General features: G+C 41.0%; 1 long non-coding RNA gene across 3 annotated transcripts in view; it reads left to right on the forward strand.

Annotated features, from left to right (window-relative positions):
* Positions 1 to 26,140, forward strand: part of LOC138148694 (uncharacterized) — a 137,760-nt gene that overhangs the window by 52,251 nt on the left and 59,369 nt on the right. Inside the window, exons 3-4 of one of the 3 annotated variants that reach the window (XR_011165126.1) lie at positions 2,582 to 2,667; positions 15,679 to 15,998. The exons of 1 other annotated variant lie outside the window; for it this stretch is intronic. This is a non-coding gene — a long non-coding RNA (uncharacterized lncRNA). Of the gene's footprint in view, positions 1 to 2,581; positions 2,668 to 15,678; positions 15,999 to 26,140 lie in introns of those variants that run through there. One more of the 3 variants, XR_011165124.1, reaches the window with a different exon arrangement.

Below are 26,140 nucleotides of genomic sequence, written 5' to 3' on the forward strand. Positions count from 1 at the left end.
CTCTCTCTCTCTTTCTCTTTCCCTCTCTCTCTTTCCCTCTTTCTCTTCCTCTTTCCCTCCCTCTCTCTCTCTTTCTCTCTTCCCCCCTCTCTCTCACCCTCAACCCCCCTCCTTCCTCTTTCTCTCTCTCTCCATCTCGCTCATATCTATATCTTTGCCCAGAACTCTACTGGATAAATAGAAATTACATTTGGATTTCATTGAACAATCACAAAGAACTGTTAGGTTAGTTTTTCTTCTGCTCTGATGAATTAGAGCAGGGATCTGGGGTAACCTGGGCTCACTGATACAGAGCCAGGTTTTGGGAGGGTGGGCCGGTGTGGGTATAGGTTTCCCTAGGGCCAGCAGAGGGCAGCAGCAGCCTACCTCCCGGCTACTGATGAACTCTGCTCACTCCTGGCAGCTCCGAGTAAAAGAGATAGCCTTGGGAGGGGTTTCAGATGCTGTAGAGTCCAACCAATTCATGTTAGTCAGGGTGCTGAGGCACGGGGACATGAAATTACTTGCCTAAGGTCATACAGTTAATAATTATCAGAGGCGGGATTTTAATCCCCAGCTCCTCACTTTAGAGCCAGCATTCTTTCTACTGGACTATGGTGTCCCAACTATAAAATGAGGGGGTTGGAACAGTCAAGACACAAACCAGGAATAGAGGAAGAGAAAGGTTGACATAGTAGAGACTCGCAAAGGCTGGTGGGAGTAAGAAAGATTGAAGAGGTACAAAGCAGCCTTGAGAAGGACTGGCTATAACTGGGTCAGTGGGTCTCAAGCCTTGGGGCTCTGTTAAGGCACAGAGGAAGACATAGGAAATATGTTATAGTTTCCTATTAAAAGGAAGCTGTGGAAAGGATGTCTTTGTTTCATGACAGCTGGTCTTCTCTTTGACTACCTGATTCTCTTCAGGGGCTACTGTAAGGAAACTGGTTTCCAGCTCACATTGATGTACTTGTTGCCATCTTTTCATTTGGCTGCTTATCTGAGCCTTTCTGCCACGTGGTGGATGGTGAGAAATTAATGGCCATCTATTGTGGTTCAAGAAATCTGACTCTGGAGGACAGGTGAGGAAAAACCAGAACCAATTACATAGGCAGGAGCAAGAGACAAAGCCAGGGCTGGATCAAAATAGGATGAAATGCCGAGAGGAGCAGAGCAGGCTGGACAGAAGGAAGAGGGACCAACCAAGGGCAGAGTAGCAAATGGACATTGACAAGAGGTCAATTTCTTGTTGAGATGCAACAGCTTAGGCTGGGGGGAATTCTGCTTATTCCTCATGAGGTTTGGGTCTGCCCTCTAGGAGAAGTACCGCAAATTTATTCTTTAACACCAGTATTTCAGGGCACTTCCTCTCCTCTTTTCCTTCCCCTACATCCCATTATTTACCCTTCATCCTTGCTCTCACCAGTGTCTGGGACTCACCTAAATGAAGGTCATCAACTTAAGAACCAGAACTATTTTTAGAATTCAGTATCCCTTACCAGAGAGGTAAATCAGAGAATCAGAGTGGGAAGGGACCTCACTGGTCATCTTGGCCAACCTTTACCCAATAATGTCATCTATAGTATCCCCAAGAAGCAATTATCTGGTTTCTGCTTGAATACCTCCAGTGAGGGGGAACTCACTACCTCCTGAGGCAGGATATCCCATTTGTGGATCTCTCTAACTAGTGGGATGTTTTTTCATTATATCATGCTTAAACTGAACTCTTTGCAACTTTTACCAGCTATGTTTCATTCTTCCCTTTGGGACCAAGTTTGTTGTTCAGTCGTTTTTCAGTCATGTCCAATTCTCTGTGACCCCATTTGAGGTTTTCTTGGCAGAGATATTGGAGTGGTTTGCCATTTCCTTCTCCGGTTCATTTTACAGGTGAGGAAACTGAGGCAAACAGGGTTAATTGACTTGTCCAGGGTCACATGACTAGTAAGTGTGGGAGGATGGATTTTAACACAGGTTTTCCAGGCTCCAGCCCTGTTGTTCTATCCACCATGCCAGCTAACTTCCCCAATAAGTTATGTAACCATGCACAAATCACTTAACTTCTCTATAACTCAGTTTTCTTATTTGTAAAAATGAGATTGGTTCAGGTGGATTCTAAGATTCCTTTAAGCTTTAACTGATGATACTATATTTTTTTTTAAATCAGGTTTAAGAGTAATTGACATAAGACCTCAGGGTTACAACATAAACAAGTAATGGTGAAACTGGAACATTTAGTAAGTGTCTGAGGCTGAATTTGAACTTAGGTGTTCCTGACTCCAGGTCCAGTGCTCTATCTATTGTGTGCTGCCTAGGCACCCTAGTTGGGTAAGTCTAATCCTTTTTTCTACATAACATTACTTGAAATCAGTTATCCTATTTCCCCCAATCTTCTCCAGGTTAAATATCTCCATTTCATAAGATCATAGTCATTCAATCAATAATCACTTATTAATCATAGAAGCCTGGATTTAGTGTTGAAAAGGACCCTAGAGATAACTCTACTCAACTTCCTTATTTTCTTGGGGACAAAGTGACTGGTCCGGGGTCACACAGATAATGATAGGGGCAGATCCTTGTGTTATGACATGTTTTCCAACTCTTCCAGTTTCCGTACCACCTTCTTCTGGATGGGTTCCAGATCACCAGCGTTCTTCCTGAAATGTGGCATCCAGAACCCCCAATTCTCTGGATGTGAGTGGCCCAGAGCAGAGATTAGTGTAGCTATTGGTCCCTTCATTCTGGATGCTCTGCCCCTCAATAAAATCTGGATAGTGTTGGGGTTTTTGTTTTTGTTTTGATCTACTGTGTCATGCTGTGGGTTCTCAGTCCATCCCTAGTTTCTTTTCTCAGGAATCTCTGGCTAACCAAGCATTCTCTAGCCTGTATCTGAAATTTTTTTTTTTTACACATCAAAACATGACTTCACATTTATGCCCATTATATTTCATCTTCTTTGTTCTAGCCTGATGAGACTTCCTCCCCAAGATTCTGACGAATTTTGGATGGGGAATTTCTAGGAAGTCTTGTTTTGAGCTGACTTCCCACTGCCTAAATAGATGGGAATTAATGGTGGAACTTGAGATACAACCTCTGCTAAAGATATGATCTCAAGAGCTTAGACCTGGCCTGGGCAAGAGAAGATTGCTCCAATGGATTTTTCTCAGCATGAACACCTCAACACCTTACCTTTGTGGTCCTGAAATCCAACTTTTGGAGGAGAAGGGGTACTTAGAAGTCATTGCATGATCTAGGGATGCTGCTCAGATTCACAGTATCACCCAAGGAATCGAAATGCCTTATTTGACATATAAGGACATTTACTACTTGTATGATGTTGGCAAATTACTTAGCCTCTCTGGGCCTTATTTTGCTCTTCTAGAAAATGAATTGACTGGACTAGATGGTCTTCTAAGGTTCCTTCCATCTTTAAATTGCTAATCCTATGACCCCAATGACTTGATGCAACATGATTGCAATCTATTTCCCCCCCCCCCCCAGAATTATCCCTTGTTCTCTCTTTACACATACCCCCATACTTCTGACAGATGGGTCTGCTATAAATAATTCCTCCAATGCCCTCAAACTCCTGGTTCCTTTGCTTTCCCTCCCTTGCCCCACTACTGCTGGTTGTCAAAATGCTACTTAACCTATCAGGTCCAACTCCAATAGTGCTTCATTTATAAAGTATTCCTGATCTCCTCAACCAGATGTTATCTGGTATTTTTCTCTCTTGAACTCCCCCCCCAATAGTGTTTTATTCATCAAGGTCAAAACGAGGAAAGCTTGGCCTCCAGGTAGGAGCTTATACCAGACTGCTATCTGCTAGCTTCAGATTTTAATGAATTGCTTTTGCTAACTTGGCAGTACATTCTATTATTTTTACAATGCAAATACTGTCAGCACCCTCTAAATTTTACACTGTGGGTCAAAGCCCTAGTTACCCCATCCTAGTTACGACTCTATTATTCATACCTCTCTTGTGACAGGTCTTTCCCGTGATAATAATTCTTTGTGCATTTGTCTCTTCTCTTCTACTCAATGGCAAGCTCTTTTAAATCAGGGCCAGTGTCTGATCTTTACATTCATGCAAAGCCTTCCAATGTGTCTTTTAGAGAAAGTATTACTAGCCATGGGTCACTTACTAACCATGTGACTCTGGCAAGTTGCCTAATCTCTTTCAGCCTCACTTTCTTCATTTGTGAAATCAGGATAATAGCAGCACCTACCTCTCAGCATTGTTGTAAGGATCAAAGCTAGCTGTGAAGTGCTTTGCAACCCTTAAACTATAAAAATTCTGTTTATTTTCATTTTTATCATCGTTACTATTATATTAGAGTAGGTTCTCAACAAATATTTATTGAAATAAACTAGAAATGCCGATTGGTATGCTTCCTGCTGGATGGGTCCAATAAATGTGCTTTACAAAAGGATATCTGGGCTTCCCTTCAGGGTGGCTAATACAGTGCCTGCAATACACACATGAACCACAGCAGAACACAGACGTTTTAATCCTCCCCTTGGAACTCTCCAGGACCTTAGAAAGAAAGCCAGAGCCTCCTGTGATCTGCAAAGATAACAACCTTGGCTTACTCTAGAACTAAATCCAGCCTATTGCAGGTGGCTCTCCCTGGCTGTTATAAGGGGAGGGGACCAACCCTTGCATTTGTATTTAAGAGAGCTGGCTTCAAGTTTTCTCCCTGATACTTGCTGGGTGCCAGGGAGGTAACTGGATTTTTTTTGGCCTCTATTTTCTCATCTGTAAGACAGGAATACTATCTACCTTACACAACTGTCAGGAAAGTAATGTGTGAAGCACTACATTGCAAGATATTGTATTACCCTATTTCTCAGATTAAGATACTGAGACTATGAGATGTTAGTGACTTGCCTAGGGCTGGATAACATTTTCCACAAAAGGAAGGGCAGCTCAGTTATTTCATTCGCCTCCACTGGGATTTTCTTTCCTTTCTCCTTCAGGAGGATATAAGTTCCTTCAGGGTAAGGTTTTAATTTTGCCTTTGTATTTCTATTGTCTAGTATGGTGTCTGGCATGTGTCTGTCTGTCTGTCTATCTATCTATCTCTATTATCATGTCTAATATTCATCTCTCTAGCATATCTATGTCTGCACATTTATCTCTTTCTATCATATCATCTATCTATACATACACACATATATAGATACATATGGGATACTATATATGGAATAATATATATATATATATGACACTACCTATCTACCTACCTGTCTACCTATCTGAGCCTGTGATTTTATTGGTATAGGGAGCTCCTACTGGTTAAATTCTTTCTACCAATCTGGACCACCCTGTGCTCTAACTTACAGTATCAGAGAGTAACCTAGGGCACTGAAGTGCAATTGTGACTGAAATAAGTGACTGAAAGCAATTGTGTGTGCATGCACACCCGCTCATGTGTCCTCCCCGACCTCCCCCCTGCCCCGCCCCCCCAATGTCACATAGTCTGTGTCAGAAGCAGCCGATTAAAGTCCAGCTCCTGATTCACTATAACATTTCTCAAAGGCTATTTCACCATATGGCACATAGTAGTTGTCTAATAAATGATTGCCAAAATGAATCACTCACATGATACTGGACGGTGATTCTGTAGCCACTCTATAGAGTAAATCTATGATAAGAAAGAAAAAAAAACATTCCCCTCTGGAGGAGTCACCCATTCTGAACATCAGACATTAAGTTTGCTGGAGATCTAGTATGACCCAGACATCTGGCCAGCCTACAAAGCTGAATTATCTCAATAATAATACAACAATAAAAATAGCAGATCGATGTTATTACAATGAATCACAGAGTGTGAATGCACAGCCTTTCAATGGGAACAGGGCTTCAGATGGCATGGGCATGTAGCTACAGTAACAAAAAGCAGATGCATGTAATGCACTAAATATGTGAATAACAATCCACATGGTTTCTGCGGGTGAAACATCAGGCTAATAAGATATTAGATTAATGAGATACTCTAATGATTGTACCTGTGATTTCATTGATAAAAGGAAATCCTAGGTGAAGGAGGTCTTTCTACTAATACAGATTGACATATCCTTTGAAACTATATTCTTAGGAAGCTGACTAAAACACTGAGGGGTTAAGTGACTTCCCTGGAATCATAAAGATGGTAATATACCAGAGGCTAGACTTGTACCCAGGTCTTCATAGCTCCAAGGCCATGTTTCTGTCCATTGTACCAAATTGTCTCTGTAGAATACAGTTAGTTATTTTTTTTTTAATAAATGCTTTAACTAAATGATAACGTATTGTATATAGTCCCTTGCCTTTTTTTTTCTTTTACTGGGTTAAATCATTCCTTCCAAAGTAAACACTTTAAAAATTCTAACAGAGGCTGGAAAATCAAGACTTATTTAAGATAAAGCTATTATGAGGCTCTGTGCTCCATAAGCTAGAAAATAATCACACTAGCAGTATGAAACATGCAGGCTTATGAATGCTTTCCTAAACATCTCATCATAAAATATTGTTTGTATTTCCTGGCTCAGAAGGGAGACATTCTCCACTTAACTGCTTTGAACTTTCTGTAGAAAAGTGTTCCATGTGTGAAATATGCTATTATTAATGTATTAGGGAAAGGAAACATGAGGCAAAATGCTAGGGGAGAGCTGATGGAGGAGTCTTAGTAATTTTTATTCTTAGCAGATGATTTTGATAGAAAAGATCTGTCTGTTACAATAATACTGACATAAATTGGAGAATTTGGCCAACAATTTGAAGCAGGCTAATTTCATTTTGCTGTGTGTATTTTAATTTGAAAACACATAGGAATTAGAGGCTTTTCTTTGTATTCTGACAGCAAAAACACATAGAGTGATGAAGTCTGACAGAGCTGTAACAAGGTCAAGGCATTCAGGGCTTTTCCCTAGGGTACTGACATCTGGGGGCTCACTTTCTCTTCATGCCTTGCCATCATCTGCCTTTTTGTGCCACCCATGGATACCCACTTCATTCCTTTGTTCTTCATCTCCTTGGGCTGTTCGTCCCAGGATTCCCTCACTGTGATTCTCCCCAATCAGGTCCTGCCTTCCCCTACCCCATCCTCCAATACACACGCCTCCTCTGGTTTCACCTCATTCTGAGAATCAGAAACACAGACCAAACTCTAGAAAGAGCACTGGATTTATAATTAGAAAACCTGGATTTGAATCCTGGTTCAACTATGTACTACCTATGTAGTTTTGTTGAGTTGTTTTCAGTATGTCCAACTCTGTTGGAGTTTTGGAGTTTTCTAGGCAGAGATACTGGAGTGGTTTTCCATATCATTTTACAGATGGGGAAATTGAGGCAAACAAGGTGAAGTGACTTGCCAAGGGTCACACAGTTAGGAAGTGTCTGAGGCTAGACTTGAACTCAGACCTTCCTGACTCCAGGCCTAGAGCCTATCCACGTTGGTATCTTGCTGCACACTTTACCTATGTGATCTTGGACTAATTACTTAGTCTCTTTAAGGCCCAATTTCTTCATCTGTAAAATGAAAGATCAGGCTATAATAGAAGTTCCTATCAAATCCAAGCATTATGAGCCTATGACTGCATTAGTGATGAGCAGAAGCCGAAATTGCAATTAAATGTTCAGTTAGTTTTACTAGTCTCAATATATTAGGGTCAGATGTTTCAAGCTGGAAGGGACTTTGGAGGACATCTTGTCCAACTCTCATTTTGTGGATAAGGAAAACTGAGGCCTAGTGGGTAGAAGGGTCTCACCCAACAAGTTACTGACTGACTTTCCAAGGGTCACACACAGTGAGTCAGGGGCAAAGCTGGTTAGTCAATCAGTCAACAAGCATCTGTTAAGTGTCTGCTATGTTTCAGGCACTGTACTAAGTGCAGGGGAATACAAAAAAAGGCAAAAACCAGTCCTTGCTGTCAAGGAGCTCACAGTTGAATGGGGAAGACAACATGCAAGTGACTGTTTACAAACTACGCACACACATATATACATATAGACACATACATGAATGTATACATATGTATATATGTGAATGTGTATATGCACTCAGACACACACCCATACACATATATACATATAATTTTTTTAGATAATCAACCGAGAGAAGGCACTAGCTTTAAGCGAGATCAGGAAAAGCTTCTTGTAGAAGGTGGGATTTTGAACTGAGACTTGAAGGAAGCCACGGAAGGCAGGAGGCAGAGATGCGGAGCAGGAGCACTCCTGGTATGGGGGACAGACCGTGAAATTGCACAGGGTTGCTGGTAGAGTGTTTTGTTGAGGAACAACAATGAGGCCAGTATCACAGGATCAGAGTACTCAGAAGGGAATAAGGGTGAAAAGACCAGATTATGAAGGGCTTTAAAAGCTACTGGAGTTTAGTGAACACAGCAGTTACATGGTCATACCTGTATTTTAGGAAAATTGCTCAAGTAGCGTAGTGGAACATGCATTGTAGAGGAGAGAGACTTAAGACAGGCAGGCCTACCAGGAAGCTATTACCATCACCCAAGTGTGAGTTAATAAGGATCTGAACCAGGGTGGTAGCCAGAGAAAAGAAGGAGGCATATAAAAGATGCTTCAAAGGTAGAATCGAGCACATGGCAGCAGATTGGATATGGAGAATGAGAGAAGGTAGGGGAGAATGCCAACTGGGGTGTGAGCATGGATGATTGGGAAGATGGCAGTGACCTCAACAGTGAGAAGGAGGTTGGAAAGAGGGGGCAAATTGGGAAGGGGAGAGGGAAAATAATGAGTTCAGTTTCGGATATGTTGAGTTTAAGATGTTTAATAGGACATCTATGTTTAGATGTTCATTTGACAATTGGAAATATGAGACTGTATGTCAGAAAAGAAGTTAGGGATAGATGACTAGATCTGAGAATCATCTACAAAACGATGATAATTGAATCCACGAGAGTTGATGATGTCACCAAATGAAATAATATGGAGAGAGAAGAGAAGAGAACCTTCTTTGGGGAAACTCATGGTTAGTTGAGTGTGAGCCAGATGAAGATCTATCAAGGGAAGAAGGAGCGGTCAAAGAGGAAGAGAACCAGGAGAGAGCAATGTCCTGAAATCTTGGGAAGAACTTCAGTCTCTAGGCCTCTGTAAACTTAGGTAGTTAGATTAAATGACTTATAAGGACTCTTAGTTCTAAAAGTCAATTGTTCTATCTTTGGCTTTGCATTAGATGTGTGATACTGGAAAGTAAACCTCTCTGGACTCAATATTTATGAAATAGTTTGGACTAGAACAGGAACTCAACTTTTTTTGGGGGTGGGTGGGTGGGGGCTCATGATCCCCTTTGGAAGTCTGGTGAAGTCTATGGCTTTTTCCCCAGAAGAATTTTTTTTTTTAATGAAGAAGATAAAATTCACAAGATTACCAAAGAAACCTTTTTGAAATAACCTATGAAAAAGTAAAAATGCGTTCATAGGCCCCACATTTTAAGATGATCTCTAGCTATAAGATTCTTTGACTCTATTTAGTGTTTACATAATATGCATCCAGTGCCTTCTATACTAGATTGGGAAGACATCTCAGATACTAATGTATTGCTCTGGATTCAGGCCTATATGTGCAGAGCCTTCCACTAACAGCTTTCCTGGAAATTCAATCTTTCAGTCCTCTCTTTTCTGTCTGAAATTGCATTCTAGAGCCAGCTGCTCCCAAATTCCACTGAATCAACCTGTAAATTTGTATGAAAATTGCAAGGGTGGGTGGTGGAAAGTGCAGGAGGGCTTTGCCTTCCCATCTTGAAATTCGATAGCACTTTATCATCTGGAAATGTATAATCGATGGTTCCAGCAGGAAGTTTCTCTGGACTTAGCCTCTGGAGATCTTGAAGCATTTCCATTTAGATTTTAATCTGGCCAATACAAAGGCTTCTCTGACAATAAGCCATTGAAACCAGCTCCTGTGGACACATTCTTGTGTTTATAGTTGCTCTTCCTTAATATATTTCGAAAATGTGCCTTAGACAGTCTTTTAGACATTCTATTTATTATTTTGTGCCTTGCATCTGTTTCTCCAAAGGGACCAGGAGAGTTAGGTCTTCCGCCCTTTTGGTTACACAAAGACATACAGTTGTTTTGCTTTTCACCCTGTCATTGAGTTGACCTGCAGAAACATGTCATTTGGAATTTTGACAAAACCAGATTCAGTTCAAACTCCCTCGCAGTCAGCCATGTTTAAGAAATAGGGTTGAATGAATTCAGTCTTTTGGCTTAGATACAGTATCACCTGCCTCATGAATAATGCAAATGAAGGCAAACTGGAGTAATGCCTTCCCATTTACTGTTTTCCCACCTATTCATAACAATTTTCAATCATAGTCAGTGGCTTATAGAGTCATATTATCTTCATATGACATTCTTGAGTTTGGAAACATCTGGCCCCCCAGAAAATTCCAAGGGAATATTTTCATTTTGTAGCATTTGGCAGTTCCCACACTTCCCCATCAGATGGGGGAGCCATTTCTCATCTTGGGCTCTAAAGAACGCAATGCATTGTAGTGGATTGAGCCATGTCAAAGGGTTGTGAGCTCTTTATCCTAAACTTGGTATTTCAAGTGTTCTATTGGATCAAAGAAAAAATGGCATATTGCACATTTCCCAATAACTCATTAGGTCAAGAGGAGAGACCAGGAACAAAAGGTGGGCTAAGTCTCATATAGACAATACTTCTGGTCACTGGGGGATGGTTGTCTGACATCTAATTTCCTGGACTTTGTCAAATCTTGTTTTCAGTGTTCCATATGACTGCCCTTTTGTTTGAAATTTCCCTCCTTGCTTTTACCTGCTAGGCTCCCAGGATTCCTTCCAAGCAGGGTTATGGTGCTATTTTCTCCACTCAGTCTTTTCTGCTTCTCACACTTGTTAGGGGTCTTTTTCTCTTGAAACTGTTTTGTATATGCCTTATGCTTATATTAGTATTCATATTAGGAGAGGCAGAGTGGAAGGATAGCTAGAAGGCTAACCCTGACACAGAAAAGCCTGAGGATACCACCTACTATGTGTCAGGCATTGTGCTAGATATTCAAAGAATGAAAGAAAAATAGCCCCTCTTTCCAAGGAGCTGCCGTTCTACTATAGGGGGGGCCAAGTCAGCTGATCAGTTAGTCAGACAAGATTGTTCATCTCCCCTCAATCTTCTCTTCTTTAGTTTAAACATACAGAATTATTTCAACACACCTGCATGCTCTATAGCATGATCTTGCGGGGCTCTGCCTTTTTTTTTCTCTGGCCATTTTCTAGCTTGTCAATGTACTTCCTAAAATATAGTACCCAGAAATGAACAGGATACTCCATATATATGCTCTGGGCAGGACTGAGGTCAGTGGAGTGATTTCCTTCCTAGTCCTGGATGCTGTCTCATCCTGTTGATTCATATCAAGCCCCATTAAAATCCCTGGATATTTTTCCATTGAACTGTGACCTAACCACAATTTGTTTATCATGTGTTTCATTAAAATTTATTTACAAAAGATTTCTTTAAAGTAATAGTGTATTTAATGTTAGTTCCACTCAAGAAGCATTTTTTTAAGCCCGTATGACATTCCAGGTAGTGTTTCAGGCAGTGGGAAAATAATGACAATAACAAGACAGTGATTGCCCTCCAGGGGCTTACATTCTATACAGCATGAAAACATGTAAATGACCTGATTTATAAATGGCTCATTATTAGGAAATGCCAAACCAAACAGTTTTAGAAGCCCAGAAAAATCATCTAAATAGTAGACAGTAGATGACTGAGAAGTTATTGGGCTGAGTCTTTCTCATGCACCAACTTTGGCAGGGAGATAAGGGTAGAGAATGGATCAGAAGATGCAAAGTAGGCTGGATAAGTTTCAGCTACATCCGTATAAAATGGGTCAATGAAAACTAGGAGAATGATGTTCAGCTTTATAGTACTAACCACAATGACCTATAAATTCAAATGCTGGTCAGTAAAGCCAAGACCAGAAGCCCAAGCTTCGGTTGATGCACAGTGAAAAGAATGATGGGCAGTTTCCCTGAGAGATTACAAGCCAGATAAGGGCTCCCCCATAGATGAGGGTGGACAAATTTATCAAGTGTAGTCCATCACTCTAACAGGCACTGGGTGGGCCTGGCAATAAGGATGCCAAACAATAGATAGGCTGTCTGACCTACCTACTGAACATTATAAGACTATGAATGGAAAAAGGAGAGACTTTAAACTCAGGACAATGAACACCTTTTCTTGTTGTTTGGACAGGCATGAGGATTGTGAGCAAAGATTTTGGCTTTTGCTAGACTTCAGATCCAATTGAAAGGCCATAAAATAATAGACTGGCTTATTTAATTAGATGTTTGGTTTTTGTTGATGTCAGTTCCATGTAACAACATCACTTATGAGTACTCTGTTTTCAGCCTAGGTGCCATTAAATTCTGCCCACAGAGTCATCTTGACTGCCCTCAGTGTTAGGATTCATATTTGAAACTAGCTAACTCATTAACTCTCTCCATCTCTCTCAGAGAGGAGAGATTCTGAAATACCTAGATTTATCTCAGTTAAAGCCTTTGACTTGGCCTATACCATTAAAGTATTATTTCTCTGATTTCCTAGTATCATAGAATTATAGGTCCAGAGGAAATCTTGTTCAAGTCCCTCATTTTACAGATGTGGAAAGGGAGGCTCTGAGAGGTCATGTGACTATCCAAGGTCATGCAGGTCCTAAGTTGCAAAGCTGGGATTCAAACTTGATCGGATTTGATCCCAACTCTTAATCTTGCTCCTATGACAGGACAGAATTTCAGCATCTCCAAACCAAGCTATGGGAGTCATAGATCCCCAATACTGCCAGAAGCTAGACTTCATAACATGATGCATTTGCTCACCACTGCACATTATTTCAAAGCATTCTTACAATATTTCATCTAATCTTCCCAAGTATTGTGTGAGGGAGACAAGTGAGATATCATCCATATTTTACAGATCAGGAAATGGAGGCCCAAAGAGAAGGTGTGACTTGCCTAAAGTCATTCAGTTAGAAAATTGCAGAGCCCAGATTTGGACCTAGGCTTCTGCTAAGTCTAATATTCTTTTCATTACATAAAACAGCCTGAAAGCTGGAATTATCACTGCATGAAAAGTTGGGAATTTTTACCTTGGGCATCAGTATACTGGAGACACAGTAAAATCACCTGTTAGCATGGTGGCAACTGTTCCATTCATACCCACAGCACTGTTACTATGTAGGTGTTATGGGGACCTTAGATTCCAGAGCTTAGCACAGTGCAAGATACTTAATAGGCATTTAATAAATGCCAGCTGGTCGACTGTTTTCTGGGGATGGGGAGTCTCATTAAAATGTTGTTGTTTGGAAGGACGTCAAAGTGCCTTGTTGTGGTTCGTCCTTCATTCTCAGAGAACCAGATGCCATGACTTGCAAGCGAATTGGATTTAAGTGAGGCAGGGCTGTGCAAAGTCACCAGCCTCACTTTATTCTCTGGAGCCATCTGGGTCCAATGGCAAGATATAGATCAGGAAGACTGGAAATGGTCCCCTGCCAAAGTGCACAGAGTGCTGGACTTGGAGATGGGGAGGCAGGGTCATAGCTCACTTCTGATACATGCTAGTTAGGTGATCCTGGGCAAGTCACTTAACCACTCTGAGCCTCAGTTTCTTTATCTCTAAAATGAAGAGGTTGGACTATATGGCTTCTACTGTCCTTTCCAGCTCTAAATTTATGATCTCCTAGGCTTTGTTTTGTCTCCTTTTTTTCCCCAGAAGGCAGAACTGGGAGCAAGGGATAGAAATGGCCATGAGGTAAATTTAGGCTCAATAGAAGAAAAAACTCACTATTAATGAGAGCTGGCCTGAAATAGATTGGTTACACCTAAAGGGGGTCCCTCACTGGGGGTCTTCAAGAGGAGGCTGTATGACCACTTGTTAGGTATATTTTAGTGGGGATTAATTTTTGTAAGAGTTAAACGACAGCCACTGAGGTTTCTTCCAACTCTGAAATTCTTCGAACCTAAGCCCAACTTCATCTGTTGACCTAGAAGCCAAAGGTAGCTCTTAAAATCAGGTGATGGTAATTACCCAGCAGAATTTGTGGTATGTATTAGGTGCTTAATTAATGTTTATTGACTGACTGACTGGTGAAGCCATATCATTCCTCCACTCCTTTCACAGTGCATTGTTAGTCTGATCTGCAGTCTTCACCACACGATAGCTCTGGCTGCTTTCAAAGGTAGCTGCCCTCATTGCTCCTGTAACTAGGGGGCCAATAAAATAAAACCATTTCAATAACACTCTCTATATCATGTTTGCTTGGATTCAAAACATTCTCCAGGTTCCCCACGTGACCAGGGAGGCTGGGATTGTGCCAGAAAGAACAGGCTGGAGTTAGCATCAAACATGTCTTCTCCCAAGTAGGAATATTTTTTTGAGGTCGGGGACGATTTGGAGAAAAGGAGTCAGTGGTCAGAGTTCTCTAGGTTGGAGCTTTATAGAAAGTTACTGGCTCAGTATCAAAAGTGAATGAAAATTGTGCTAAGAGCAAAGAACAACTTACATGATTATCATTCTAATGTCTATTCTCAGAATCTATTTGGTCATCAAAACAAATCTAGAGACTTTTTAACCTAGGATCATAGGATTTTATTATATTTTATTTTTTGGAGTCCATTGGATTTAAATGACTCACCCAGGTTCACACAACTAGTAAATATCTGAGACTGGGATTTGAACTCAAGTCCTCCTGACTCCAGATCATAGGACCTTAGATCTAAAGTTTTAGATATAAGGTCTTAGAAGCCATCTTTGAAGTCCAACCCACCTAATTTTACAAATGAGGAAATTGAGGTCAAATATTAAGTGACTTGTCCAAGTAGTGATTTACAGAGTGTTGGATCTTAGATCTAGAAGGGTCCTCAGGGGCCCTCTAGTCCAAGTCTTTCATTTTATAGATGAAGAAACTGGTTAAGTGACTTGCCTGTGGTCACACAGATAGTGAGTCTCAGAGGAAAGATCTGAACCCAGGTCTTCTGGCTCTAGAGTCAATGTTCTTTCCTTTTTAGCAAGTAGCAGAGTTGACATTTGAACTCATGGCCTTTGACTCCAAATTGAATGATCTTTCCACTGTCCCTTTGGTCCTTAGGTAAGCTGTCTCCTTCCTCTCACTATTTGTTCAATCACCATTGTCCATCCGTTTGGATCAAAGATGGCAGATTCTCATACTAGTTAAGGCACGATGGTCACCAGAAAGAGAGCAATGAATCTAGAAGCTTTTTAGCATAGTTGATAGAACATTGGCCTTGGAGTCATGGGATCCAAGTTTGAATCCCGAGTCTGTTACTTGCTATCTCTGTACCATTGATCAGATTACCTATGATTTATCTCGTATGTAGCTTGTTTGTACATGGTTGTTTCATGTTGTCTCACCTATTACATTATAGGCTGCTTGAAGGCAGGGTCTGTTTTTATTTTTTTTAATTTTTATCTCTTGTCCTTATCACAGTGATTGGCACATAGTAGGTGCTTGATAAATGTTTATTGACTATTATTGACTACTTATTTAACCTCTATGTGCCTCAAGTACCTTAGTAGGTAAGGCATAGAGAGATGTTTTTGTGCATTTAGGTGAAGAGATATCAAACACAAGAATTCTCACCTGCTGATGAAATTGCAGATCTTTGAATATAATTTTCACCAAAGTGTTTACTTGACACTTTTTCTAGGAATCTGGAAGTGGAGGCCATCTCCAGTTGTCTTGATCTATATCTGGCCATTGGACACAGATGACTCAGGAGGAGAAAGTGAGGCTGGTGACTTTGCACAGCCCTACCTTGCTTAAATCTAATTCACTTGAAAGTCATGGCATCATCTTCCTGATGTCATGGTCCTCTTCACGAATGAAGGACAAACAACAATCCAGAAACTGAGGCAGTTATAGACATAATGTCTTTTTATATAAGTGTCATGGCAACCCTTGTCCCAGAAACTGAGTATCTATCCCCTAAAACATATATACTGTCTATTTTTAAAATAAACTTCTTTTTTCCCCAATTCAGTTTCTTATTTTTAAACTTTTTTTTGGTTTTTACTTTACATCATTCATTTCCACAAGATTTTGAGTTACAAATTTTCTCCCCATTTTCCCCCTACCCACCACCCCAAAACAATGATCCCACTGAATATACCCTCCCCCAATCTGCTCTTTCCCATATCTTCCCACATAACCACTCTGACTTTCCAGTAGGACATGGTGGGTCTCTATTCCCCAGTGCCTGTATATCTTATTTCCCTCCATCCTATCCCACAACCACTTGTTCTATTCTTTACTTTGCTCCCGTCCCTTTTCAAAAGTGGGTGCTTCCAACTTCGCTCCCCCCCAGCCTGCCCTCCCTTGCATCATCTCCCCTCTCATCCCCTTCCCCCCTACTCTCCTGTAAGGTGAGATACCCTATTTAGTGTGTATGTCATTCCCTCCCTAAGTCAAATTCATAGAGAATAAGGTTGACCCATTCCCCTTTGCCTTTCTCTTCTTCCCCTCCATTGTAATAGTTTTCCCTTGCCTCTTCTATATGAGATAATTTACCCCATTCTATTTCTCCCCATCTCCTCTTGTTATATTCCTCTTTCACCTCTCAATTTCATGTTTTAGTATCATCCCTTCCTGTGCCCTCTGTGTATGTATACTTGTGCACATATATACATATACTCACATATGTATTCATATGCATGTGTACATAAATATATGTATATATACATTTCTATTCCCTTCAACTATTGTCATACTGAGAAAAGTTTCATCAGTTACAATTATTGTTTTTTCCATGTAAGAATATAAGTAGTTTAACTTTGATAAGTTCCTTATAATTTCTTTCCCCTGTTTACCTTATGATGCTTCTCTTGCTTCTTGTATCTGAATGTCAAATTTTCTATTCAACTCTGGTTTTTTCATCAAGAATGCCTGAAAGTCCTCTATTCCATTGAATGACCATATTTTCCCCTGAAACATGATACTCAGTTTTGCTGGGTAGGTGATACTTGATTTTAATCCTAGCTCCTTTGTGCTCTGGCGTATCATATTCCAAGCCCTTCGATCCCTCAGTGTAGAAGCTGCCAGATCCTGGGTTATCCTGATAGTGTTTCCACGGTATTCAAATTGTTTCTTCCTGGCTGCTTGTAGTATTTTCTCCTTGATCTGGGAACTCCAGAATCTGGCTATAATATTCCTAGGAGTTTTCTTTTTGGGATCTTTTTCAGGAGGTGATCAGCGGATTCTTTCACCCTCTATTTTGCCCCCTGGTTCTAAAACACCAGGGCAATTTTCCTCAAGAATTTCTTGAAGGATGATTTCTAGGTTCTTTTTTTTTATCATGGCTTTCAGGTAGTTCAATAATTTTAAATTATCTCTCCTGGATCTATTTTCCAGGTCAGTGGTTTTCCCATGAGATATTTCACATTGCCTTCTATTCTTTCATTTGTTTGGATCTGTTTAACAGCATCTTGATTTCTCATAAAGTCAGTGGCTTCCATTTGCTCCAATCTAATTCTGAAGGAATGATTCTCTTCATTGAGCTTTTGAGATTCTTTTTCCATCTGGCAAATTCAGCTTTTTTAAGGCATTCTTCTCCTCATTGGCTTTTTGAGCCTCTTTTGTCATTTGAGTTAGTCTATTTTTTCCCCCTTTTTTTGGAGGGAGGAGGGCAGGCAATTCATGTTAAGTGACTTGCCCAAGGTCACACAGCTAGTTTGTGTGTGTGTGTGTGTTAAGTGTCTGAGGCTGGATTTGAACTCAGGTCCCCCTGACTCCAGGGCAGGTGCTCTATTCACTGTGCCACCTAGCCGCCTCTAAGTTAGTCTATTTTTTAGGGTGTTATTTTCTTCAGTCAGGTTGTTGACTCTCATTTTATAATTTTCTTGCATCATCCTCATTTCTCTTCCCAATTTTTCCTCCAGTTCTCTTATTTGGTTTTCAAAATCCTTCTTAAGCTCCTCTATGGCCTGTAAGCAGTTTATTGTTTTCTTGGAAGCTTCTGGTGCAGGAGTTCTGTCTTCGCTGTTTTCTTCCTGTTCCATATCCCTATCCTTTTTGTCCCCCAAAAAGGAATCCAAAGTCGGACTTCTGTGTTTGCCTTTCTTCCCTCATTTGCTCATGTTGCCACTCAATTGCTTGACTTTTGAGCTTTTTGCCAAAGTAGAACTCTGCTACCAGAGGGAGGAGCTATGTCCCAATTGCTGGGGTTTTCTCAGCTGCTGGAGCTGTTATATGGCTGCCCTCTCAGAATTCTCCACAAGCTCTGACACAATGGTCACATACCCCAGGACCTCCACCCCAGAGAGTGATCCAGATCCAAGCAGGTTAAAGCAAGAGTGATTACCCCTCAGACTGGTTGCTTGATTCCTCTACAATCTGCAGGCCCAGAGGTCTGAAGCAGTCACATGGCAGTGGTTGGATGGCCACCATACCTCAGCCACTTGTCCCCCTGGAGGCAAAAGCTGGACCCCATTCCCAAATTCCCACATCCCAAAGTCCACACTGCACTGACCTCTCACTTTGTCCTTAGCATCTATGGCTTGACAATTCTGGAAACTGCCACAGCTGCTGGTGATCTGAAGTCCCTCCAGCCAGTGGCTAGTTGTGGCTGCCCTGAGGCTAAAACCTCAGGCTTGCTCTTGGCTCCCAGTGCTGCTGCTGTGGACCCTTCCTGCTGGCCTGCTCAGCTGTCTTTGGCAGGAGGTTAGCTTCTCTGTGTCATTTTGTGGGTTGCATTGCTTCAAAGTTTGTTTAGAGTCATTTTTTACATGAATTGGAGGGGGTGGGAGTGGGAACCCTGTGGAAGTCCTGTTTCTACTCCTTCATCTTGATTCTGCCCCCAGAAGGTCCTCAATTCATTTTCTAAAATGCCTTTATACATATGCCCACACATACCAGTTTAGTTTGTTTTAACCTTGAATGAAAAAGAGTGATTAGAGCAGAATAACTGTTTCATGGGTCCTTCAAAAATCATCAATACATTTGGCAATCCTCTTTTGTCTTTACCTTAAGTGACCCTGAAGTTTTACAGACCATCCCAGGAGAGTTCAAAGTCTGTCATGTTAGAGCATGTGAAAGTAAACTCTGGAGCTACTCTCCCAACCCCTACTTGTACTGATAGGTTGGGTACCCAGAGGGTGACTGCTATATTGCCTCAAGGCTCTATGGTTACAGCTGAGGGGATTAAGGTGGGTGGGGATGGTGCTATTAATGTCAGAATTCATGAGCCCTCACCAGTGGATTTCATCCCATACTTATCCACTGCTGTGAATTAATTAACCAGACTTAATCAGCTTTTAGTTGGGGTTCTTTACTAAGGTGGAGTAGTAAGAAAAGTAGGTATAAAATATCCTCTCCCCCTCACATAGGCACACCCCACTTTGGAGCACTTCAAAGGTGTGGAGGGTTTTTTTTTCTTTTGCATTGAAGATTTGTAGCAACTCTGTGTCAGTAAAGTCTATTGGCTCCAGTCTTCCAACAGCATGTGCTCACATTATGTCTCTGTGTCACATTTTGGGAATTCTCGCAATGTTTTCATTATTATTACATCTGTTATGCTGCTCTGTGATTGATGAGCTTTGATGTTACTAATGTAATTGTTTTGGGTGCCACTAAACCCATAGAAGATGGCAAACTTAATTGATATATGTCGTATGTGTTCTCACTGCTCCAACAACTTACCATTCTCTGTTTCTCTTCTCAGACCTCCCAATTTCCTGAGATACAATAATATTGAAATTAGGCCAATTAACAACCTTGCCATGACCTCTAAGTGTTCAAGTGAACAAAAGGATAAATCAATGTAGCAAAAGTCATTGTTACCTTATTTTTAAAAATTGCCACAGCCATCCCAACCTTCAGTAACCACAATACTGATCAGCCAGCAGCCTTCAACACTGAAGTAACACCTTCTGCTAGCAAAAAGATTATGACTCACTGGAGATTCAGATGACTGTTAGCCTTTTTTTGCAATAAAGTATTTTTTAATTAAAGTATGTACATTTTTAAAAGATATAATATGATTGTACACTTACTTAGTAAGCATAACTTTTATATGCACTGGGAAACCAAAAAATTCATGTGAGTCACTTTATTGCAATGTTTGCTTAACTGTGGTGCTATGGAACCGAACCCACAATATTTCTGAGGTATGCCTGTACAGAGTCTGGGAAAAATGGCCTCAAGGGGACAGTTAGGTGGCTCAGTGAATAGAGCACTGGCCCTGGAGTCAGGAGGACCTGAGTTCAAATCCAGACCCAGACATTTAACACTTATTGGCCGTGTGACCTTAGGTAAGTCGTTTAACCCCAATTGCCCTGCCTTCCCCTCTCCATAAAGCAAAAAAAAAAAAAAAAAAAAAAAGAAAAAAAAAGGAAAAATGACCTCAAAATTGGAGAGCTCATGTGGCAAAGGATGACTCATAGCTTTCTGGTAAATGAATATCCTTTTCTCTCCTCATAGGGATATTTCTGAAGGATCCCTTAGGCAGAGTAAGTTTTTTTTGTCCTGAGTTCCTTTTAGATGCTTGAATCTGCCTTTCCTTATCATGCCCTGAATACTGCCTCCTACTTCAGGCTGTGCTACCAGCCACCTCCATTCTTGGGTGTGCTGCTGAGATGTCAATGAGGAAATCCCAATTCTCTGACCCTTCCATGTTCCTAATCTTCCTCTGGTCAAGGGTGAGGGAGTAGACCAATGCTGAGGAAGCCCTTCTCTTCACCTCCTCTTCACAAGTGGTTCCATCTCAGTGCTTGCCTGGAGGCCTCTACCACTATACCTCTAAATGTTCAAATTCCCATTCCAAACTAGTTTCTTGGTTTTATACAGCCCCATTGGGTGTGACTAAGTTCCTTGACCAATCTAAATAGACTTCCTTTGTAGTGGTACTCTGTATCAGCAATGCCATATTCACAATGCCTATAGAGATTACAAATATGCTGATATAATTATCCATCACAAAATATGTCAGGTTTGCCATTTGGGGAAATAAACTAGAAAATTTATTAAGATACCAAAAGACTGAGTCCCAAAACCAGAAAGTGAAAGCCATCAGAGTAGTTATGATATTGGCACAAGTAGATAAAGTAGAAAGCACCCACATTTTCAAGCCTTTAAAACAGAACAGGCTACCTCAGGCAAAGGTCCTCCTCTCCCCACTCACAGCAACCACCCAGCGTCCTGGAAGAGCACTCCCAGCAGCTCCGGCCCCCGGCAGTCCCCAGCAGAAAGTCCTGCTCCCAGCAGCTCCGGCTGCTGGCAGTGCTCAGCAGGAGTCTTAACTCAAAAAAAAAAAAAAAAGGCAACTGCCACCAACTGCCAACCACAGGACCGTTAGCTCGGCTTTTTTTTTTTTTCTTGCTCTGCTATGTCAGCACGTCCATGGGGCATGGGAGATCTTTAAATCCCATAACCCTTACATACTCCCTCAAATGGCTTTCAAAGACATCTAAATTGATCAAGGACTAAAGCCTTTGACTGGTTGTTTGGTAGATTCAGTAGAAGTGACTGGGGAAAAATCAAAATATGTTCTTATCTGTTTAAGGTATCCAGGCATAGGATCTCATCCATGGGAGGGGAACTTTTGACCTTGAGGTCACATGTGGCCTTCTAGGTCCTTGAGGTGCAACCTTTTGACTGAGTCCAAGTTTTACAGAACAAATCCTCTTATTAAGTGGATTTGTCCTGTGAAATTTGGATTGAGTCAAAAGGCTATACTTGAGGTCCTTATTCTCAAATGATAAGATTCTTATCACTTATTTTAAATGGAATAGGAATGATTGTCAGGTGCTGACATTTTCCCACAAACTCCAACCCCCATTGGCTGAAACCCTTCTTTCCCCCTACTAGGGCAAGAAAGGTTTGTATAATGGACCAGCAGCAAGCTGTGTGTCTGCCACACAAGGACTAGCTTGTATAAATTCATAAAGGCTCATTAGCATAATAATTTTTTTGCCTGTGGCAACTCATGGAACTGAAAAATTTTTTTAATGGAATATGTATACAATATACATGTGCATGGTATAGACTAAAATCCTCTCTCTAGCAGGAGATAGAGCCTCCTTCTTTTCCTAGAATTTCAGGAATCAGTTTAAACTAATTGAAACAACTCTGCCAAATTGCTTGGGTTTGGGGAGTATTTCAATGGATTGAAATATAACTGGGGATATTGGGGAACCTTCCTTAGTCTTTATATCTGTGGAAGAACAATGGTGGAATAAACATTGCTTGGGTGGGTATTAGGGAAAGAGAAGGTCAAGTTGAGATATTACCTTGTTATTCCCTCTAAACCCCTGCAAAACTTCTTGTGCATTAGGACAGGGGATCATGGGAACTGCAGTCTGAAACATGGCTTTGGGAACAAATCTATATTTTCTTGAACTGTGATGCAGCCTGCCTGAATTTCTGGAGAAGCTGAAAGGTATTAGAGGATCAGTAAACAGCGATAGCAGCAGCAGCAGCAGCAGCAAAAGTAGCAGCAGTGAAAGCAGCAGTAGTTACAATGTAGCAGCAGCAATAGTAGCAGCAGCAGCAGCAGCAGCAGTAAGAACAGTAACAGTAGCAATAGTAGCAGAAGTGAAAGCAGGAGCAGTAATAACAGTAGCAGCAGCAATAGTAGCAGAAGTGAAAGCAGTAGCAGTAATAGTAGCAGTAGTTACGATGTAGCAGCAGCAATAGCAGCAGCAGCAGTAGTAAGAACAGTAACAGTAGCAATAGTAGCAACAGTGAAAGCAGGAGCAGTGATAACAGTATCAGCAGCAATATTAACATCAGTGAAAGCAGCAGCAGTGATAGTAGCATTAGTTACAATGTAGCAGCAGCAATAGCAGCAGCAGCAGCAGCAGCCATCCTAGAACAATACCCAGGTTCCTTCTTCTGTTGCTAGAATCCTATTCCAAGACAGTCCTATAAATGCCTAAAACTATATGGACTTCTAAGGTACCCATCTCACTTATTAGTATTGTTATATTTCTAAGGACTCTGATCCAAGTTCTATTTATTTCCCTACAAATAAGTTTGTTCATTTTTTCAAATTTAGAAACCTTTATATTTGCAGGGGCAGCTGGTAACCATTTCTTGAGAAATATCTGCCAGATCCTGAATTTTTACTAGATTATTTGTGTGGGGGTAATGAAGCAGAGAAGTTAGAAGTCCCTGAAAGTATGTGAGGGCTTTTTGTGCCAATATGGACAATGGATTCCCTGACTCAGAGGCTGCATATATACATATATCTATCTACATGTAACAATCTAGATTTGTAGTTATATTAAGTTGGAAGATGAATTACCAAAAAACAACTTATGATGTACTTGCTAAGTGTTAGGGATACAAATATCAGTGAGCAAAACAGTTCCTTCTCTCAGAGAGCATGTGTTCTAATAAGGGAAGGCAAAGCCTATATAGGAGTGCTCTCCAGCGGGAGTGTTCTGAACAAGGAAGTCAGAAGGAGTGCTGGTTGGAGTCACAGGGCAATTTACTGACCTATCCTTTCCAGGAATTGCAATGCTGATTTGATTAATATTCTCAGATGACACAAATGTGGGAGAATTGGCCAATATTTTGAATGTCAGAATTAATGTCTTAATAGATGTAAGCATTGGACTAAACAAAATTAAATTCAACAGGTAAAAAATAAACTTCTACACTTGGGTTAAAATAATCAATATCATGAGAGCTAGATGGTAGAGACAGAGTTAAGTGTATTTTCCCCAAAACAAAATTAGGAATACTCAAAGATTGGGAAAAAAAACTCTCTCAAAATAAATCAAGAGGTCTTAGTGTTGTCTACAGTCTTACTATAAATCAAGAGTGTGATATAACTAATGGGTCTTAGGCTGCATAAAGAATGCATGTTGTTCAAGACAAGGGATGTAAAAGTCCTGTACCTCATGGTGGGAAGGACACAGATTATCCCGAGAGTCCTGAAGAGGGTATGTAGTTCAGATTTAAAGCTTTGAAACAAAGAGACAAAGTTTCCCACTTAGTGAAATAAAAAGTTTATTGATAGCATGCAAACCACTGGACATAATTATACAGAAAGGATACAGGGAGATACGTGTATCATGCCTCACTATAGCCCCTTGTCTGACTCAGGGAAAGGAACAATAATAGAAACACGACTTCCATCACTGCCACTAACAATAACACAACAGAAGCTATAACCGTAATGGCAACATCAACAACAATGACAGAAGCTATAATAGCAACAATAATGACAATAACAAAAGTATCAATAATGACAATGACAATAACAACACAATCATAATTATTAAAAGCTAAATTATCAATAAGCTGAACATCATATTCTAGAGGGAATCTAACCAGGGAGCAGAGCTGAGCTCTTTGATAAGGTAGGAGCTGTCTTGGCATCCCTATAGCTCCTTTCTTGCCATGTTGAGGATAAATGGGCCAGCTCACCAATGCATACACCTGGGCTATGCCTTTGGACCTTATACTTAAGAAGAAGGGCAGAGATACAGGAAGACAGAGGGAGGAGCCAAGAGATGAGAGAAACAAGAGAAGATGAACTAATGCAGAGAATTAGCTTTAGTTCTGTGGAGGTGAAGTTTGAACATCTGTGAGGTCCTTTTAGGGAACCATGTGGCTCCAAGATGGCAGCAGAAAGAGGCAAAGGAGGAGCAGTGAGGAGTTCCTGGACTGAGCTGAAAGTTACAGATACTCAAATCAGCAGCAGTGAGGCTGTGTTGGAGTAGGGAGGCAATACTTGGACCAGATTTCCTACATTCAGCAGAAAAGTTCTTAAACCAAGTGAAAGTTGGAGCTGAGCAGCATCAAGGAACAGAACCACTATGGAGAGAAGCAAAGCTGACTCTTCCCTTCCCTTCCCTTCCCCAATACTCTGACCTGTGTGGATTGTTCAGGTCTTGGGGAGAATTGACTCTAGCAAACCTGAGTGCTTCCCCCAAGTGAAGGCCTTAATCCCAGACTAATTCTATTTGGCTAGAGAACTATGTAGGTCTCTGAAGGAGGCTAGTTGGGCTAATACTGTGGAAAGGGCTTATTTGATTCTCCAACTCTCTCCTCTCTCTCTTTCTCTGTCTCTCCTTGTCTCTGTCTCTGTCTGTCTCTGTCTCTCTGTCTGTCTCTCTGTCTGTCTCTCTCTGTCTCTCTCTCTGTCTCTCTGTCTGTCTGTCTGTCTGTCTCTCTCTCACAGCGGTGTGTTAAATGAAATCTTTATGCTTGATGTAATATTCATCTGAATGCTTGCATGGGACCTGAAGGCCTTCTTACTTTTTTGATGGAGACATGGAAATTAGAAAAATTCCAATATTCTCAGGAGGAAACTTTAGGGTGTGGTATAAACTAACAAGTATTTCTGAGGAGAAACTTCTAAGATTGAACTCGATCTGTGTAAGCCTAGAACTTTAGTTGGGGGTCACAAAATGCATACATATCTAGGTTGGACAAAATGGAAACCATTACCCTTCTTTAACCATTTTTTTCTTATTCACTCAATCTACCTACTTACCTACCTAATAGTATACCTTTCCACCTACTTATGTCCTCTCTCTCTTTCTCTGCCTCTGTGTCTTTATCTCTGTCTCTTTTTCTGTATGTCTTTCTGAGTTTCTGTCTCTTTCTCTGCCTCTCTCTTCCTCCTCTGTTTTGCATTCCACCCTCCTTTTTCTCTCTCTCAGAAATACACACACACTCCTACCCCTCCTATATGCATACACATGAATAACTGAAACCTCTTGGCATCATGAACTCATCATCTCTGCTGCTGATGAAAATCATATGGAATTGGCTGGAACTTTTGGGCCTCATCATGGCAAGAGAAGCTGTGCTACCTTCCACAAGGACTACAGGGAGCCATTAAAATGTTTAGTGTCCATCCTTGAAGGTTGTCATCCTTGGGAACTCTCTCTATCTGTCTGTCTTGCTTTCTGTCTGTCTCACTCCACTCTCTGTTCTCTCTCTCTCTCTCTGTGTCTCTCTCTGTCTCACTCTCTCTACCCTCTGTTCTCTCTCTCTCTGTTCTCTCTTCTCTTCTCTCTCTTTTCTCTGTCTCTCTCTGTCTCTCTCTCTGTCACTGTCTCTCTCTCTCTCTGTCTCTCTGTTCTCTGTTCTCTCTCTCTCTCTGTCTCTGTCTCTCTGTCTCTCTGTCTCTCTGTCTCTCTCTCTCTCTCTCTCTCTCT

The sequence above is a fragment of the Petaurus breviceps genome, unplaced genomic scaffold (assembly GCF_028583685.1).
Source record: "Petaurus breviceps papuanus isolate PSGF00001 unplaced genomic scaffold, PetGlider_PUasm1.0 90825, whole genome shotgun sequence".
NCBI classification, from domain to species: domain Eukaryota; kingdom Metazoa; phylum Chordata; class Mammalia; order Diprotodontia; family Petauridae; genus Petaurus; species Petaurus breviceps.